Source organism: Pan troglodytes, chromosome 15, assembly GCF_028858775.2.
Source record: "Pan troglodytes isolate AG18354 chromosome 15, NHGRI_mPanTro3-v2.0_pri, whole genome shotgun sequence".
NCBI lineage: Eukaryota > Metazoa > Chordata > Mammalia > Primates > Hominidae > Pan > Pan troglodytes.
Genome location: NC_072413.2, coordinates 61,449,863 through 61,466,858, shown reverse-complemented (window position 1 = coordinate 61,466,858; position 16,996 = coordinate 61,449,863). Strand labels below are relative to the sequence as shown.

Sequence of the window (16,996 nt, the reverse complement as noted above, 5' to 3'; positions counted from 1 at the left end):
AGTCATATTTCAAGTGCTCAGTAGTTATATGTGGCTAGTGGCTGCTATATTGGTTAGCACAATTTTATTCGGCCTAGTTCTTCTACTCTGCAAGAATTTTACTACTTATTAGCTAGAGGTCATTCAGACTTAGGTATTCATATACTAACATATACATAAAATTTAAGGAAGAAAGTATGTTTATAGTTGCTTACCTCAGCTACTTGTTTTTAAGATACTCAAAATATATCATGTTTCAGCATTGTAGGTGATGATATAAATTGGCCTGGACTTCATTGGATTTGTGGCTGTGCGTGTGCCAGTTTTCTAGTTCCATGTATTCTTTAAACATTGATAATGTAGCTGAGAAAGGCATCACTCAGAGAAAAGGAAGATGACTTGTACTTGAATTAAATTCTGACATACCATGATAGAAACGTTCTAAATCTCGGTGTCATCAGGAAGCTTGTTGATACCTAAACTTAAGAATTTTGGTATTGGCTGGGCGCGGCAGCTCATGCCTGTAATTCCTGCACTTTGGAAGGCCAGAGGGCAGATTGCTTGAACTTAGGAGTTCAAGACCAGCCTGGGCAATGTGGCAAAACCCCATCTCTACAAAAAATACAAAAATTGGCTGGACATGGTTGTCTGCACCGGTAGTCCCAGCTACTTGGGAGGCTGAGGTGGGAGGATCACTTGAGCCTGGGAGGTCAAGGCTGCAGTGAGCCATGATCGGGTCACTGCACTCCAGCCTGGGTGAGAGTGAGACTCTGTCTCAAAAAAAAAAAAAAAAAAAAAAAAGAAAACAACAACAACAACAACAACAAAAATTATGGTATTTGGTGACCAACATTGAGTATGGGGCTATATAAACCCATGAAGAAGAGTTTTGGGACAAATAGTTTGTATTGAGTGAGGGTATGTGAGAGGCAGTGGTACTTGAAAAGTGAATTAGCAGTTTTTTATGTTCATTTTTTACTTTCCAAATCTTCTTTGGTGAGCCTATACTATTTTTAAAATCAGAAATAAACTACCCCCCCAAATTAATGCAAAAAGTAATTAAATCAAAGCAAGAACAAAACCAAAAATCCAATACCACCAATAGTACACAAAAGTAAAGAGGTTCGAAGACCTGGATTCTAATTCTGGTTCTGTCGTTAACCATCTGTGTGATTTTGGATAAGTCAGTTAACGCCTCTGGGTTTCCATTTCTTCATCTGTAAAACCAGAAATTAAAGTTGCTTAGATTCTTTAGGTCTTTTTGGTCATGCACTTGGGTAACACAGTTCCATGATAGCTTTCATGAAAGCCTTTTTGGGAATTTTTAAATTTATATTTATATTTATATTTAATTAAATTAATTTATTTATTTAAGATGGAGTCTTGCTCTGTCGCCCAGGCTGGAGTACAGTGGTGCGATCTTGGCTCGCTGTAACCTCTGCCTCCTGGGTTCAAGCAATTCCCTTGCCTCAGCCTTCCGAGTAGCTGGGACTACAGGTATGCGCCACCACGCCAGGCTAATTTTTGTATTTTTAGTAGAGATGGGGTTTTGCCATGTTGGCCACGCTGGTCTCAAATTCCTGACTTCAAGTGATCTGCCCAACTCAGCCTCCCAAAGTGCTGGGATTACAGGCATGACCCACAATGCTTGGCCCTTTTTTGGGAATTTTTTAGAAGGAATTATAGAGTCTAGGGGATTCTCCTAAAATCATTCACATGGCTGGGTACAGTGGCTCACACCTGCAATCTCAGCACTTTGGGAGGCCGAAGTGGGAGGATTGCTTGATCTCAGGAGTTTGAGACTAGTCTGGGCAACATAGCAAGACCCTGTCTCTACAAAAAGAATAAAACAAAAATTAGGTAGGCATGGTGGTGTACGCCTCTAGTCTTAGCTATTTGGGAGGCTGAGGTGGGAGGATTGCTTGGACCAAGGATTTTGAGGCTGCAGTGAGCAATGATTGTGCCACTGCACTCCACCCTGGGCAACAGAGCAAGGCCCTGTCTCAAAAAAAAAAAAATCATTCACTGAAAGAATATTTATTAAATGCCTGCTAAGTAGCAAGCAGTGCCCTTTAGCAGGAAAGCGTTTGGAAGAAATTGTCCTAAGTAGGTGTGTGGGTGAGATGGGGTGGAAAGAAGCAAAAACATGAGAGCGAATAATAGAAATAAAATATTTATGTAATACAGTATAATGTAAAAGGTGCTTCCCAGTTTTGTGTCTCATTTCATGTCATTTTTTATTTTGGAGACATGAGGGAGAATATAAGGAAGCAGTTGAGACCATGTGAAAGACAAATAAAGAAGAGGAGGTTACTAAAACCTTGATGGTACTGTAATAAAGCAGTTGGAGTCACCTGAGAAAAGAATATTTGGACTGAATCTGAGAGGAAAATTAAGAAAAAGTGATTGTGTTGAGATGATCAATGTGAGGATGGAATCCTGAAATTAAGTGTTGTTGAGTTGTAGAAATAAGAGGAAGTATTCTTTGACAGAGGAAATACATAGAGCATACACTATTGAGATTATTACTGGGTTTAAAGATGTTTTGAAAGGTGAAACACTAATTTGTATAGAAAGGACTAAAATTACAAATTTGTTAAGACCCTCAAAACATAGATATACCTCTCAGGCTTATATAGCAGTCTCTGAATGCTTTTCAGAAATCATTAGATTGATTTCGAAATGCCTACATCGTTGGCATTGACCCCATCCATTTCCATCCATTTATCCACACTTTTCACTTCCCTTCTTTTTAACCATTCTCAAGCTTCTCCTCTCCAAGCTACTCACCTGAAGAAGCAAAACATCTGTTGGTGTTACTAGCAACAATGTTTAGGAGCATTGGAGAAAAAGACAAGAGGAATTTAAGGGGGGGGGGGGGTGGTAAGTGATAATAGTTCTAATTCCAAATCTGATTTCCTACTGGACTATATCACATTTCTCTTATTTTATGTCTTAACAACTTGAGCTAATGTTTATTTTCACTTTCAAGTAATATGACATTATGGAAATTGAGGCAATGTGTTAAAATACTAGGATACTGGTTTTGTGTTACTTTTCTCGACAAATAACTTTCTCAGATTCTTCCTAAGGTAGGAAATATTCTTGTTAGAGGGCCTGGGTATAGATGTGGGTTTATGGACAGCTGTATTGGAAATACATTATTTGTTACAGAAGCATGTGGGTTTGAGACAGTTCAGCTGTATTCATGTTATGTGCTGGTCTCATAGGACTACAGGGATGCAAATATAATTATATATAATTCAAGAGGGCAGATATGATTGCATCATGCAGTCAAATTAAGTGCTGTAAGAGAGATGTGAATGAGGGGCCCCTGCAGCTCAAAGGATGGGAGAGATCACATCAGGTTCAGGGAATCAGCCAGGAAAGTCTTCATGAAAGAAGTGTCATTTGAGAGAACCCTCTAAGGATGGTTGGAGAGAAAGGCTGGAGTGGAAAGGGGCCTTCAAAGTTAACAGACCAGGGGTTAGACATGGGATTAGCTGAGCCACAGACTGGGACTTAGAGTTTATGCGGGATGGTGGGGAAAAAGGAGGCAGGAAAGCAGGAACAGGATAGGAAAGGAAATGGGAGGGTGGGAAACAGTGGAGTACTGTGGACCACATGTGTTTTGCAGCTTTATATTCTGGTATAACCCAAATGATGGTGTTGGTAAACACTTGTGATGGGATTTTGTATCTAGTGTGTATATAATTTAGTATACATTTCAAAGTAAGAATACTGGCCTATATACATAATAGATATTTATGTATGAATGTGTGTGTAACTTATACCAGAAAAGAGTGCTCCTTTTGGGATTTGTTAGGGAACCTACCATTTGTGCAAATGTTTCTACTTGTGAGCATCATGAAGAAAAATTGCTCCCTGGTAGAAATGTTTAAAGGATGTGTGTGTGTGTGTGTGTGTGTGTGTGTGTGTGTAATGGGGAAAGAAAGATGGGTGGGGTGGGGGGAGGAGAAATCAGGAGAGGGGAGGAGAGAAGTGGGAATTGGGAAAAGAGGACCTAGAACTTTAAAATGGGATTAGGGTACATTTTTTAGAGGAAATGCCTTTAGGGGACTTCGCCATCAAAAACGTTTGTTGTCGGCCAGTGCAGTGGCTCATGCCTATAATCCCAGCACTTTGGGAGGCCGAGGTGGGCAGATCACCTGAAATCAGGAGTTTGGGACCAGCCTGGCCAACATGGTGAAACCCTGTCTCTACTAAAAATACAAAAATTAGCTGGGCGTAGTAGCGCATGCCTGTAATCCCAGCTACTTGGGAGGTGGAGGCAGGAAAATCACTTGAACCTGGGAGGTAGAGGTTACAGTGAGCTGAGGTCGTACCACTGCACTCCAGCCTGGGTGACAGAGGGAGACTCAGTATCAAAAAAAAAAAAAAAAGTTTGTCAGTATATGTACAATGACAAAGATAATAGTGTTAATTCTTATGAATTACTAGAAGTGAAAACACTTGCAGACTTTTATTTTTCTCTACCTTAAAAAAATCATGGCTGGCTGGGCGCGGTGTCTCATGCCTGTAATCTCAGCACTTTGGGAGGCCGAGGCGGGTGGATCACCTGAGGTTGGGAGTTCGAGACCAGCCTGACCAACATGGAGAAACCCCGTCTCTACTAAAAATACAAAATTAGCCGGACGTGGTGGCACATGCCTGTAATCCCAGCTACTCGGGAGGCCGAGGCAGGAAAATCGCTTGAACCTGGGAGGCAGAGGTTGTGGTGAGCCGAGATCGTGCTGTTGCACTCCAGCCTGGGCAAGAAGAGTGAAACTCCGTCTCAAAAAAACCCCCCAAAAAACGAACAAAAAAAAACAAACCATGGCTTAGTGCCTGTAGTCCCAGTTACTCTGGAGGCTGAGGCAGGAAAATTGCTTAAGGCCAAGAGTTCGAGACCTGCTTGAGCAACATAGTGAGACCTCTGTCTCTAAAATACATAAAATAAAATAAAATGGAAGAGGGTATTCACATATCTTAATTCATATTGTTGCCAGTATGTTTTTTTTTTTTTTTTTAATGAGTATAGCAGTACCAGTTCTTTTGTGAATTAGATAACAGGCTAAAATTCTGTAAAAGAAATTGATGTTTCTTTTGGATAGAACATTTACTTTTGTGAAAACAATACAAGTAAAAAAGCTGTTGAAAGAAATGACTGTTGAATTTGAATATATTAATTGCTTCAGAGGTGTTTATTTTTCTTTTCTTAAAGTGCTGAAAAACTATTTAATTTTAAAATAAGAGTGCTGTTGCATTGTTCCTTAATACAGAAGTATTGTTGAAAGTGCAACCTCTCAGGAAAGATGAGCAAACTTGTTTTTTGTGGGTAGTTCTTTGCTGCTTAAGATTCCTGTAAATTTAAAAGATACTATTGGCTTATGTGTTTTTATTGTGAATTACTAAAATATTAGGCCATAAAAATCAAACTTTGTGGTGCCCTGATAGTGTTTTTAAACCTCTCCATATCTTTTGCTAGCTTAAGGAAAGTGTGAAGGACTTTGAAAATATACTTGGCCTAGACTTAGAACTTACTGTGTCTGGCCTTCCCAATTTTTTCAGTAGGTTCAGAATACTTCTCTTTGGTTTGAATTATAATTTTGTTTCTTGTGGTTCCAAAAGTTATCTGTAATAGCCTCGTTCTTGTCATTGCCTCATTCTTAAGAAGTTGCCTTTTTTGCTTTTGAATATTTGTGGGTGTTTGACACAGTGTATGCTTAAGACAGATGAAAAAAATACTAATAATAGTGTTCATGTGAGCAAGTTCATTCTGAAAAAGGAAATGCTTAGAAGTCCTTGGTGTTCTTCTTCACACTTGATACGATTCGTGTGTGTGTGTGTGTGTGTGTGTCAGAGAGAGAGAGAAAGAGAAAGAAAGAGATCGATCATATCCATTCTGATGCCTTCAGTTTCCCCTCTCAGGCTTTTTAGTCTGTATCTCCAGGCTAGAATTTTCTCCAGTCCAGACTTGTATTTCCAGCTACTCCTTGGTCCGGTCCCTTTCACAGGTTTCCTGCCTTTAGGGAGTGGCCCCATCATCTCTGTTGTGGCCTGAGCTTCATTGCTTTGGGCCCTTTATCTTTCTGCTTCTAACTCCTTGGGAGTTTTTTTTTTTTTTTTGGTGGAGTCTCACTCTGTCACCAGGCCGGAGTGCAGTGGTGTGATCTCGGCTTACTGCAACCTCCGCCTCACCAGTTCAAGCGATTCTCCTGCCTCAGCCCCCCTGAGTAGCTGGGACTATAGGCGCGCGCCACCAGTCCAGTCTACTTTTTGTATTTTTAGTAGAGACAGGGTTTCACCATATTGGCCAGGCTGGTGTCGAACGCCTGAGCTCGTGATCCACCCGCCTTGGCCTCCCAAAGTGCTGGGATTACAGGTGTGAACCACCATGCCTGGCCTCGGGAGCTTTTTGAGTCTGTGCTGCTCTCTCCTTCCCCCATCTCGGCTCTGCTCTTTCCTTTCTTCCTATTGTGGGAATGTCAATATGTCTCTGTCTCTAGCGTGGCCCCTGTGGACCCACCTTTCATGGAGCTGCCTGCAGGAGCTGGTAGTGTGCTCCCTTGGACCCCACAGCAGAAAAGGGAAGCTCTCGGATCTGAACCTGCCCAGCTTTTCTCTAGTGGCGCCCTCTTTCCTCCTCCCAGTTCACGGGGAGCTGCCTGCCGTGAATGCGCTGTGTACGTGCACCTCTCTGTGCCCTTTCTGCACGGGCTGTTTATTCTCTTGGCTGGGAGAGCCCTTCTTCCTCTTGTGATTCTGGCCAACTTCTTTTTGCTCTCTCAAGAGTTGGCTCAGATATCACTACTTCTTTGAGGGAGAACTAGGTATCTCCTCCTCATTCCCACTGACAGCCTTAATCTCCTATAGTACTTACCACACTGATGTCATAATTAGGCAAATATCTATCTTCTTTATGTCTGCGAGTGCATTCTGTTTAAAACTGTGACCCCCCCTCCCCATGTTCCTTTCCTTGCTCTGCTTATTTTTTCTTTTGCACTTGTCTGTTTTCAACATACTGTATGATTTTTAAAAAAAATTTTTATTTATATTTTTAAAGTACAGATGAGATCTTGCTATGTTGCCCAGGCTGGTCTTGAACTCCTGGGCTCCAGCAATCTGCCTGCCTCAGCTTCCCAAAGTCCTAGGATGACGGGTGTGAGCCACTGGGCCTGGCCTATATTATGTTCTTATTTCTAATGTTTATTATCTGTGCATCCTGCTAGAGTGTAAACTCCAGCAGGACAGAAATCTTTGTCACTTTTGTTCACTGCGGTATTGTCGGTACCTAGAACAGTGTCTGAGCCCTAGAAAATGCTCAAAATTATTTGTTGAAGGAATGTGTACTTGTATGTTGAGGGCCCAGCTCACAGTAGGCCTTGGGTAAATTAAACTGATGATGAACAGTTTATTCTGTTAGATTTTCTAGGGGCTGTCTGACTATGCCTTGTTTTGGTACTTAAAAGTAAATATAATTAAACACTTTTTAAGATTTTTGTGCATTCAGATAAAATGTTTTGTTAACAGTCTGGTTTACTGTATTTATTAGTTTCAGATGTCGGAGTCAGCCAGATGTGTTTCATGCCTTCTCATATTACCCCCCTTTCTTGCGTAAACCAAACCCCAACAACTAAATAAATAAAGATTTCACCAAAGGTCATGTTTTCAGAATACCATCTAAATAGAGGCTAAAATCACGCGTGACTCATGGCAACAGTTTTTTGTTGTTGTTGTTGTTTTCCAAGACGGAGTCCCACTCTGTCACCCAGGCTGGAATGCAGTGGTGCGATCTTGGCTCACTGCAACCTCTGCCTCCTGGGTTCAAGCAATTCTTGTGCCTCAGCCTCCTGAGTAGCTGAGATTACAAGCACGCGCCACCATGCCCGGCTAATTTTGTATTTTTAGTAGAGACGGGGTTTCACCATGTTGGCCAGGCTCGAACTCCTGACCTCAGGTGATCTGCCCACCTCAGCCTCTCAAAGTGCTGGGATTACAGACATGAGTCACTGTGCTCGGCCTCCATGCCAACAGTTTTCAAACATTTTTGCTCATATAGGCTTGAAAGAATTTTGTAAAACAATGTATTTTTTGTATTGATTCTGAAAAGTTTTTTTCCTACTTGTTTACATAGTTGCATAACGTGTAATTTCTAGGATATTTTAAAATGTTGACATTTAATAATTAAACTGTTGCATTACTTTTATATATGTATTTAATGGTACTGGTGGACAGCAATTTGTTTCCTACCATCATCTTCTAAAAAATTGAATGAATTCTTTAACTGTTTGTTGAAGTTGTATTTCCATTGTACTCACTCCAGAATTTTGTCAGAATAAAAAATATTTTTAGACTCGAAAGTCTTATTAACCGATAACCCTCTCATACTTCTCATACTTTAAAAATATATCATTTTAAAATAAAGAAAGTTAAAATGTCTTGTGACCATGAGGCTGTGTTAATTCAATTCAGAAGTAAACAGAATTTGTCATTGCCATTATCACATAATTCAAACTAATATAAAGGTATTACATTTTGATAAATGATTGTTAAAAATATTAAATAGTTATTGGAAATGTATCTCAATGAAATGCATAGGACTGTGGCTTTTTTAAAATTAAATAAATGAGCTCTTCATACATGGGTGAATATTGATTATTGCCAGAATGGGGATTTAGCATCAATTTTTTTTTTTTGAGATGGAGTCTTGCTCTATCGCCCAGGCTGGAGTGCAGTGGTGCGATCTCGGCTCACTGCAACCTCCGCCCCCTGGATTCAAGCAATTCCCCTGCCTCACCCTCCCTAGTAGCTGGGATTACAGGTGCACGCTACCACGCCCAGCTAATTTTTAAATTTTAAGTAGAGATGGAGTTTCAGCATGTTGGCCAGCTGGTCTCGAACTCCTGACCTCAGGTGATTCACCCGCCTCGACCTCCCAAAGTGTTGGGATTACAGGTGTGAGCCACCACACCCGGCCAATTCTATTTCATACTTTTCTTTTTTATTGTGATAGAGCACTGACAAATCCTAATTATATAAATAAGAGATAGGAATGGGAAGTGTTCTGTTATTGCAGCATCACTCAGTCCCTTGAACTGTTTCTGAGTTATGTGTCAAAAATCAATCTACCACCAAAAATTATTTTTGATGACAATTGGTTAGATCCTCCTTCAGTATTGTTGAAAGCAGATAAACTACTAGATTTGCAAAAGAATTTGTTTTCCAGTTGCTATTTTCTTAACACTCAAACCGACCCTTTGTTTGGTGACAGGGAGGGAAGTGAGCTGTGCTAAGGTTTGGGATCAGTGAGCAGGTGTGTTTCTCCTTTTAATGTGAGAGAAGGAAGATTTTGAAAGGGAAGCTGAAAAAGAAGAATTTGCAGTGCCATTGCAGACAAGATTTCAGGCTGGTGGTTTTAGGATGAAATACATAAAAAAATGGAGTCTGGCCAGGCACAGTGGCTCATACCTGTAATCCCGGCACTTTGAGAGGCTGAGAAAGGAGGATCGCTTGAGACTAGGAGTTCGAGACCAGCCTGTGCAAGAAAGTGAGTCCCTATGTCTACCAAAAATTGAAAAAATAGCAGGGCATGGTGGCTTGTGCCTGTAGTCCCAGCTTCTTGGGAGGTTGAGGTGGGAGGTTTCCTTGAGCCCAGGAGTTGGAGGCTGCATTGAACTATGATCACTCTACTGCACTTCAGCCTGGGTAACAGAGTGAGACCCCAACTGTTTTTTTTGAGACAGGGTCTCGCTCTGTTGCCTAGACTGGAGTGCAGTGGTGTGATCTCGGTTCACTGCAGCCTCTGCCTCCCAGATTCAAGCAATTCTCCCACCTCAGCCTCCCGAGTAGCTGGGATTACAGGCACACCAACACACCTGGCTAATTTTTGTATTTTTAGTAGAGACAGGGTTTCACCATGTTGGCCAGGCTGGTCCCGAACTCCTGGCCTCCCATGATCTACCCTCCTTGGCCTCCCAAAGTGCTGGGATTACAGGCATGAGCCACCACACCTGGCCGAGACCCCAACTCTTAAGAAAAAGAAAATTGAGGCTGTGGAAATGAATTTCCTTAAAATTATCTGTGGAGTAAGATTGGTAAAAGGTTGCTAATTGTTGATCCTGGGTGATGAGTATGTGAAGGTTTATTATACTGTCCTTTCTACTTTTGAGTATATTTTAATATTTATATTACAAAAAGGAAAAACAAAGCAAAAATTCTTTGTGGAAAGTTTTACTATGTACGCATTCAAATTTGAGTAGCGACCTTTGGTGACTTAACACTGTTAGTCTGAGTGTTAACAAAATAAGGCATTCTTTTAGGTTGAACCAGATGAAATTTCCAATATTTGACCATCTTGATGTATAAAACTGGCACTTGCATATGGTTTAACCTAATCTTTTATTGCATATATTAGTTCTTCCCTCTCCATCAGTTTCATTTCACTAACTGGGATTCAGTGAGAATTTTTTTTTAGGTTCTCCCATTCTCAGAGATCATCCTTTTCAGTTAAGATTTGTTGAAAAGAATTTTAGTTTGTTGTCAGTATGGTGTTAGGTGCTACATAGACTGAGTTAAACAGGCAGCCACTTCTTACCTTTATTGTACTAAAGACTTAAGTTATGTTTTGTTCAGTGTCTGTTCTAAGTGTAGACAAACAAACCAGTCAGTTCATTTAGCAGGGTGCCAAGTGAACGGAGCTAGAATATTTAGGGACAGACAGGTGAAGCTTTCACCTGAATAGTACCTGAGAAGTTGGCTTTATTTATTTATTTTTTTACTGTAAATGTGTGAGGTAGAAAAACAAGGCTGCCCAGCACGTGGCACTTCTGAGGATGATCCTTGAGGGGTGATGTCTGCCTCCAGTCTTCGCTGAGGAGAAAAGCACCCCTCCTCCCCCGCCCACAGCACCATGGGAGAGAGGCCCTGGAAGTTGACTTTATATAGAAGTTAATCTTCCAGAGAGCTCAGAGTGTATCTCTGTGTGTTTTCATCTTTATTATGAAATCTGGGAATAACAGACTGGAGATAGGTATTGTTCTTAATGATTTTTTTCTTTCTTTCTTTTTTTGAAACAGTCTCACTCTGTCGCCCATGGTGGAGTGCAGTGGCATGATCTCAGCTCACTGCAACCTCCTTCTCCTGGGTTCAAGCATTTCTCATGCCTCAGACTCCTGAGTAGCTGGGACTACAGGCGTCCACCACCATACCTGGCTAATTTTTTTTTTGCATTTTTAGTACAAGATGGGGTTTCGCCATATTGGCCAGGCTGGTCTCGAACTCCTGGCCTCAAGTGATCTGCCTGCCTCAGGCTCCCAAAGTGCTGGGATTACAGGCATGAGCCACCGTACCCGGCCAATGATTTCTTTATTGAGAAGGAGATTGGCATCTAGAGAAGTTAAGTGACTTAATCTCCTCTCAGGGTAAGTCAGCATTGGAGCCAGGTTCTCATGGTTTCTCAGTGTGTACTTCATATCCTAGATTAGTGGTTCTCAGAGCATGCTTTGGGGATCCCCAAAGGTTCCTGAGACCTTTTCAGGGGTCTGTGAGGTCAAAACTAATTTTATAGTAATACTTAAGACATTATATGTTTTTCCCTCTCTCATGAGTATACCGTGTTTTCCAGAATCTGCATTACCTGTACTGTTGCAGGAAATTGAAGCAAAAGTGGGTTTTGAGAATCCAATTGCTTTCTATTAAGCCAGATGTTAAAGAGATGTATAAAAGTGTAAAATGGTGCCACTTTTCTCACTCATTTTTTTGAGGAAAATGTGGTTTAAAGTAGTTTAAAAAATATTTACAATTGTATTGAAATGAATTAATAAATATTAAAAATTTTCCCATTTTTAATTTTAATGTGGTAAATATTGGTAGATATAATCCATATTTTTAAAAAGCTCTTTGAGATCCTGACTAATTGTGAAACCAAAAGTTTCATTGAGACCTCTGGGTTTCAGTTTCACCATTCTCAAAAAGAGGCCAGATGTTAGGTTGCAGAGGACCACAAGTTGTCATTCGATGTGTCCCAAGTCATTTGAAAATAGTCTGTTTTCAGTTCTACAGGATAGATATCCACATCATAAAAACCTTTATTCAATTTGCCCTTCTTTGGTTTCTTATATGTAGTTTCAGCAGGTGACCAAGTATTAACTGAAGCTAAGCTATGTCATTTTTATTTCCCCATTTGAAGTAGAAAAGCAGCCTCAAGTGAATATTTGAACGATCTCCAAGCTGAATTGTTTGTCCATGTTTTGTGTAAGAGCAATATCAATTGGACTTCATTGTTTCTCTCATGTGGATTTTTGGATTTGTAGTTTCAGTATACATTTAAAAATTTTATATATATATATTTAAATTTTTTTCTCTTAAAAGAGGTCATGCTAATCTTCTCTGTATCATTCCAGTTTTAGTATATATGCTGCTGAAGTGATAGCACTTCAGTGTACATTTTTATTAAGAGCTTTTTCAGTAAGATCCTGTATTGTATAGATAAGAGACCCTTAACCTTATGGCTGCCTTATACTTTTCTTTGAAAAGGTTTAAGGACCTTCCTTAAAATGAGTATTTGCATTTATTTGGCAATTAAGTTTTATAGGCAGTATATCTAATTTGTTTTTCCCTTTTTTTCTTATTCCCTCTTCTCCTCTCCTTCCCATCTCCTTTCTCCATTACTGCTTTTTTTCTCTCCTCCCCTCCCCTCTTTTAATTGCCAATATGACCTTGGGTGAAATACTTAGTCTCTATGTATCTTGGATTCTCCATTTGTAATGTGTGATGTTGTGAAATAATTTCTGTAAACCACATAGAACATTGCCTGGCTGACTATCAAGGATCAATAAATGTTAGCTGCAATTTTTGTTGTTGTTATCATTAAAGCAGGTTGGCAGTTCCTGGAATGTATTGAGTACTCAATAAATGGTGGTTATTTATATTATTTAATATTACTACATTGCACATTTGCTTTTAGATGGTCTATTGAGTTTGGCCGAGGCAGATGTGTAGTAGGTGTAGTAGTAGTATTATATGCTGTCTTAATTTTTTAATGAGAATGGTTTTCTTTTTTTACGAAATGGTGCAGATGCTGATACTCTATGGCTGTAATCCAAATATTTAGTAGGTATTGTGGCCTTTATAAGCCTACTCCTGAGAACAGCCCATTAATTAAATGGGAGGTGTGGAGATTTGGTCCTTGTAAATCACCATTTAGAAATGGAGATGTATTGGATTCATATTTTGTGTGTGTGTACGTTTGTAGTAAAGTCATAAAACAGACTCTACTACTCTACAGTCTAAGTGCTTCCTCTTATTCTTAGTTTTCAGCTGTTAGTGGACACTAGTCAGGTATAATAAAGTAGCTTCTTATTCAGTTAAGTTTGTGTTAAATATATGATCCTATCTGTGAATGTCATGAATAAGTAATTTATAGATGATTTTATGATTACTAATTGTTAATGGATCTAAAGGCCTTAAAAATCTAAGGATAGAAGAACAGTGACCACCAGCAGTATAGGGTTCTCTGTGCTGGTAATACATCCATATAGTAGGGCATTGAATGCCTAAAAACTACTAATCATTGATTGATTAATAAAACTATTAGTTGGGTGGACAGTAGAGTCTGATTTAGAAGTCAGAGTATGGTATGTGATATTTGAACTGATTCAGCAGGGATTTGAAGCCTCCTTATTAAAGGATATGTTATTAATAATATAAACTTTAGCGGAAGGAGGAGTGGTCTTTTTGTAGCCTATAAGATATGTACTTGAATATAATCTCTGTTACTGAAATATACTTTTGAGCAAAGCATTTATCTTTGGTGAATTTGGGTTTTTCAATTGCAAAGTGAGTATCAAACCTAGCCAGCTTAGCTCACTGGGTTGGTAGGATCATTAAATGAAATAACTCATTTTGATCCAGTGTTGTGCCTTCCATGAGAACAACAACAACAACAAAAAGCAAAAGGGGGGGAAAAAGAAGAAGAAATAATACATTTTGAGAAAGCTTGAAAAACTCGAGCATTATACAGGTTTAAGTTAGCATTCTTCCTACTTTCAAATGTGAGGGCATTGTTTGTGGAATATTCTGACTCCAGCTTGTGTTAATGCTTTTACTGTTTTTGTTGTCGTTTAGGTTTATCAATGACAGATAGAAGATTTAAGTATCATAATCCTCTATTTTTATGGCCATGAATTGAAATGAAGAATGTATGTATTCATGTTTGAATATATAGACATGCATACAATAGCAGTGCTGTTCATGACACTGTAGTTAAGCATTTGTCAGAGTTTCCACTGTAAACTTCCCTTTGAATGTTTTTTCATTTTAGCTTGGCTTTCCTGTGGGTTAAAATTATAGGGCCTGAATATTTTTGGATGGAAACTTTTTCCTTCTTTTTAATAGGGCATGAATGCATGCTGTTTAAAAAAACTATCTTTTCTTATGTTTTTTAATATTTTATCATAAAAGTTTTAAAAGCCACTTCTAGGCAGTGTTTTTCTGTAAATCATTAAGTGTGTTAAATGTTGTGACTTCATACCTATAAACAGTTCTTCTTTGCCTTTGTAGTTTTTCCTCTAAAAATTGTCAGTCTTCAATGTATTATCTAAATGAAAGATTATAAATAATTTTTGTAAACTAATTGTAATATATAAAAAAACAGTGATATATTGAACATCTGGATACCCATCCCAAGTTAAGAAAAAGTAAACTGCCTAGAATTTATAAGCTTCCTTAGACTTTCATCACTGAAAGTGTTCATTGGTCTTTGATTTAAGTATTTGTAAAGTGTGTTGGAAACAGGCCAGGACTTAGACTGCCCCTTTATATGCAGACACCCCCTTCTAATGGATGTCATGTGGTACGTGTGTTCTGGTTTCACGTGACGGATTGGGTGACTCCGTGACCCAAGATCATCCCATCTATAGGCAAGATATAATGTGGCCCAGAGCTTCTACCCAACAGAGAAGAGAGTGAAATGCTGTTCCAGCAGAACCTTTCTCTAGGGAAGTTTGAATTTGATAAAGAGTTGACGAAGGCAGGAATAGATGCTGAAAGACCCAAGAAAAAGAAGCAAAGAAGTGATAAGCCATGTTGATAGGGCAGGGAGGGTGAGGTGTGGGTTGATCTGCCTTGATCATCGCTTCACTGAAATTACTCTTGTCAGGGCCACCTGCATGTCACATGTCTCTCAGCAACGTTGGACACTTGTCCACATTTTCCTTGTAGAAACATACTCTTCTTTGGCTTCTGTGACCCTGCTCAGGTTTTCCTTTTGCCTCTGGCTGTTTCTTCTCATTCTCTTAGCTGGCTCTTCCTCCTCTACTCAACTTGTAAGTGTTGGGTTTCTTCAGAGCTCCTTCTGCTTCACTTTCTGCACTCTTGCCGTAGGTGAGTTCATCCAGCCTATTGGCTTTAAGACCACTTATATATTACCATTTATATGTTGTTGGTGTCCACATTTCTTTTCTTCCTTTTTTTCCCCCAAATATGACATTTCTTTTGCTTTTCTTCTTCTTCTTTTTTTTTTTTTTTGAGATGGGGTATCACTCTATTGCCCAGGCTGGAGTACAGTGGTGCAGTTGTGGTTCACTGCAGCCTCGACCTCCCTGGGCTCAAGCCATCCTCCCATCTCAGCCTCCCGAGTAGGTGGGATTATAGGAGCACACCACTGCGCCCAGCTGAGGTGCCCACATTTCTATCTCCACCTCACTCTTTTCAGACTTTGGTCTTGTATATACAATACATTTCCATGTATATGTCTTATAAACATCTCTAATGTAACACATTGTCAGTGTAACACTTGATTTCCCCCACCAAACTATTTCTTCCCTCTTTTACTTGCTGACTCCTCTGTTCGCCCAGGTGCTCAAACCAGACAACCCGGCTCCCACCCACTGAACGTGGAGAAGTGGGGCAAGTGCCAAGAGTCACCTTTGATCCCTCTCTGTCTGTTAGTCACTTTTCACCTCTGTATTCTCCCCCCAGAGTAGTTTCTATCAGCAAGCACAATTGATTCTACCAATTCTTCTTCCAGTAAATTATCTCTAATTTGTCCACTTTGTCTCCAGTCCTTACCACGATTCTGTAACAGTTGCCTCCTGTGTAGCTGTAGTCTCCTAACTGGTGTCCCTGTTTCTTATCTTGCCTCTTTTCCATTCATTCAACTCATTGTGACCAGAGTGATCTTTTTAACAATACAAATCATATGAATGTCTCTCCCTCAGGTTTTAATAATACAAACCATGTGCTCACTCCAACTTTAATACTGTTCATGACAGTATTAAAGAATCATTTCTTTACTGAATCCGGAATTAAATCCAGGTTCCTTCTCTTTACCTTTCACTATTTTCTTTTCACCTTGGCTTTTCTATTGCAATTTTTCTGACATCACTCATTAGAATTTAATGTTAAAGTCAAATGCATGTGGGTTAAAACTCCCAAGTTTCTAAAAACTTTAAGAGACTTGATTTTCTCTCTCCATGTCATCCCCTTTTCCTGTTACTCTTCTTCATTTAATAAAATCCACACCAAAACCAAATTACAATTAGCCCTGTCTCAGCCTCTTGAGTCTGATTGCATCAGACATTTCTCAGACTTCCTAGAGAGCTGTTTTGGTTGTTTCATTAGCATTTAGAGGCATTTCTTTAAAATTACGGAAGGTTTTACTCTTGTATATCTTTAGTACACTGTTAGCACTGGGAAATGTCTCAGAGCTTTACTTCTTGTTTTTGCGGGCACTTCATCATCTTGGTTCTCTGTCCCTTCCTATCCTGAGTTTTCTGCCTCATTGTTGAGTTTTCTTTAGCTTGTCTCTAGCTGCCCCATGGTTCCATTTTTAACCTTCTGTTCTTAGTTTTCCACTTACTCAGTCATTGAGCTTATCTGTTCCTTTGATTTCAACTTTCACCTTTATGGGAAAACTCTGGAATCTCTACCGTTTAATTTATAGCCCCTTGTTTCCAGTTCTATTTCAAGTCTTTTTCTCCCTTGGAGTTACCTCACATTCCATTGTTGCCACTAC

General features: G+C 39.6%; 1 protein-coding gene and 2 non-coding genes across 12 annotated transcripts in view; 1 reads left to right on the top strand and 2 right to left on the bottom strand.

The window, feature by feature from the left end:
- The window catches only part of PPP2R5E (protein phosphatase 2 regulatory subunit B'epsilon), a 169,595-nt gene that overhangs the window by 51,797 nt on the left and 100,802 nt on the right, over window positions 1-16,996 (top strand).
- LOC112205494 (small Cajal body-specific RNA 20) lies at window positions 10,764-10,905 on the bottom strand. Its single transcript, XR_002939446.1, has one exon. It is a non-coding gene; the product is annotated as a small Cajal body-specific RNA 20 (non-coding RNA).
- On the bottom strand, window positions 12,309-12,415 carry LOC112205416 (U6 spliceosomal RNA). Its single transcript, XR_002939380.1, has one exon. It is a non-coding gene; the product is annotated as a U6 spliceosomal RNA (small nuclear RNA).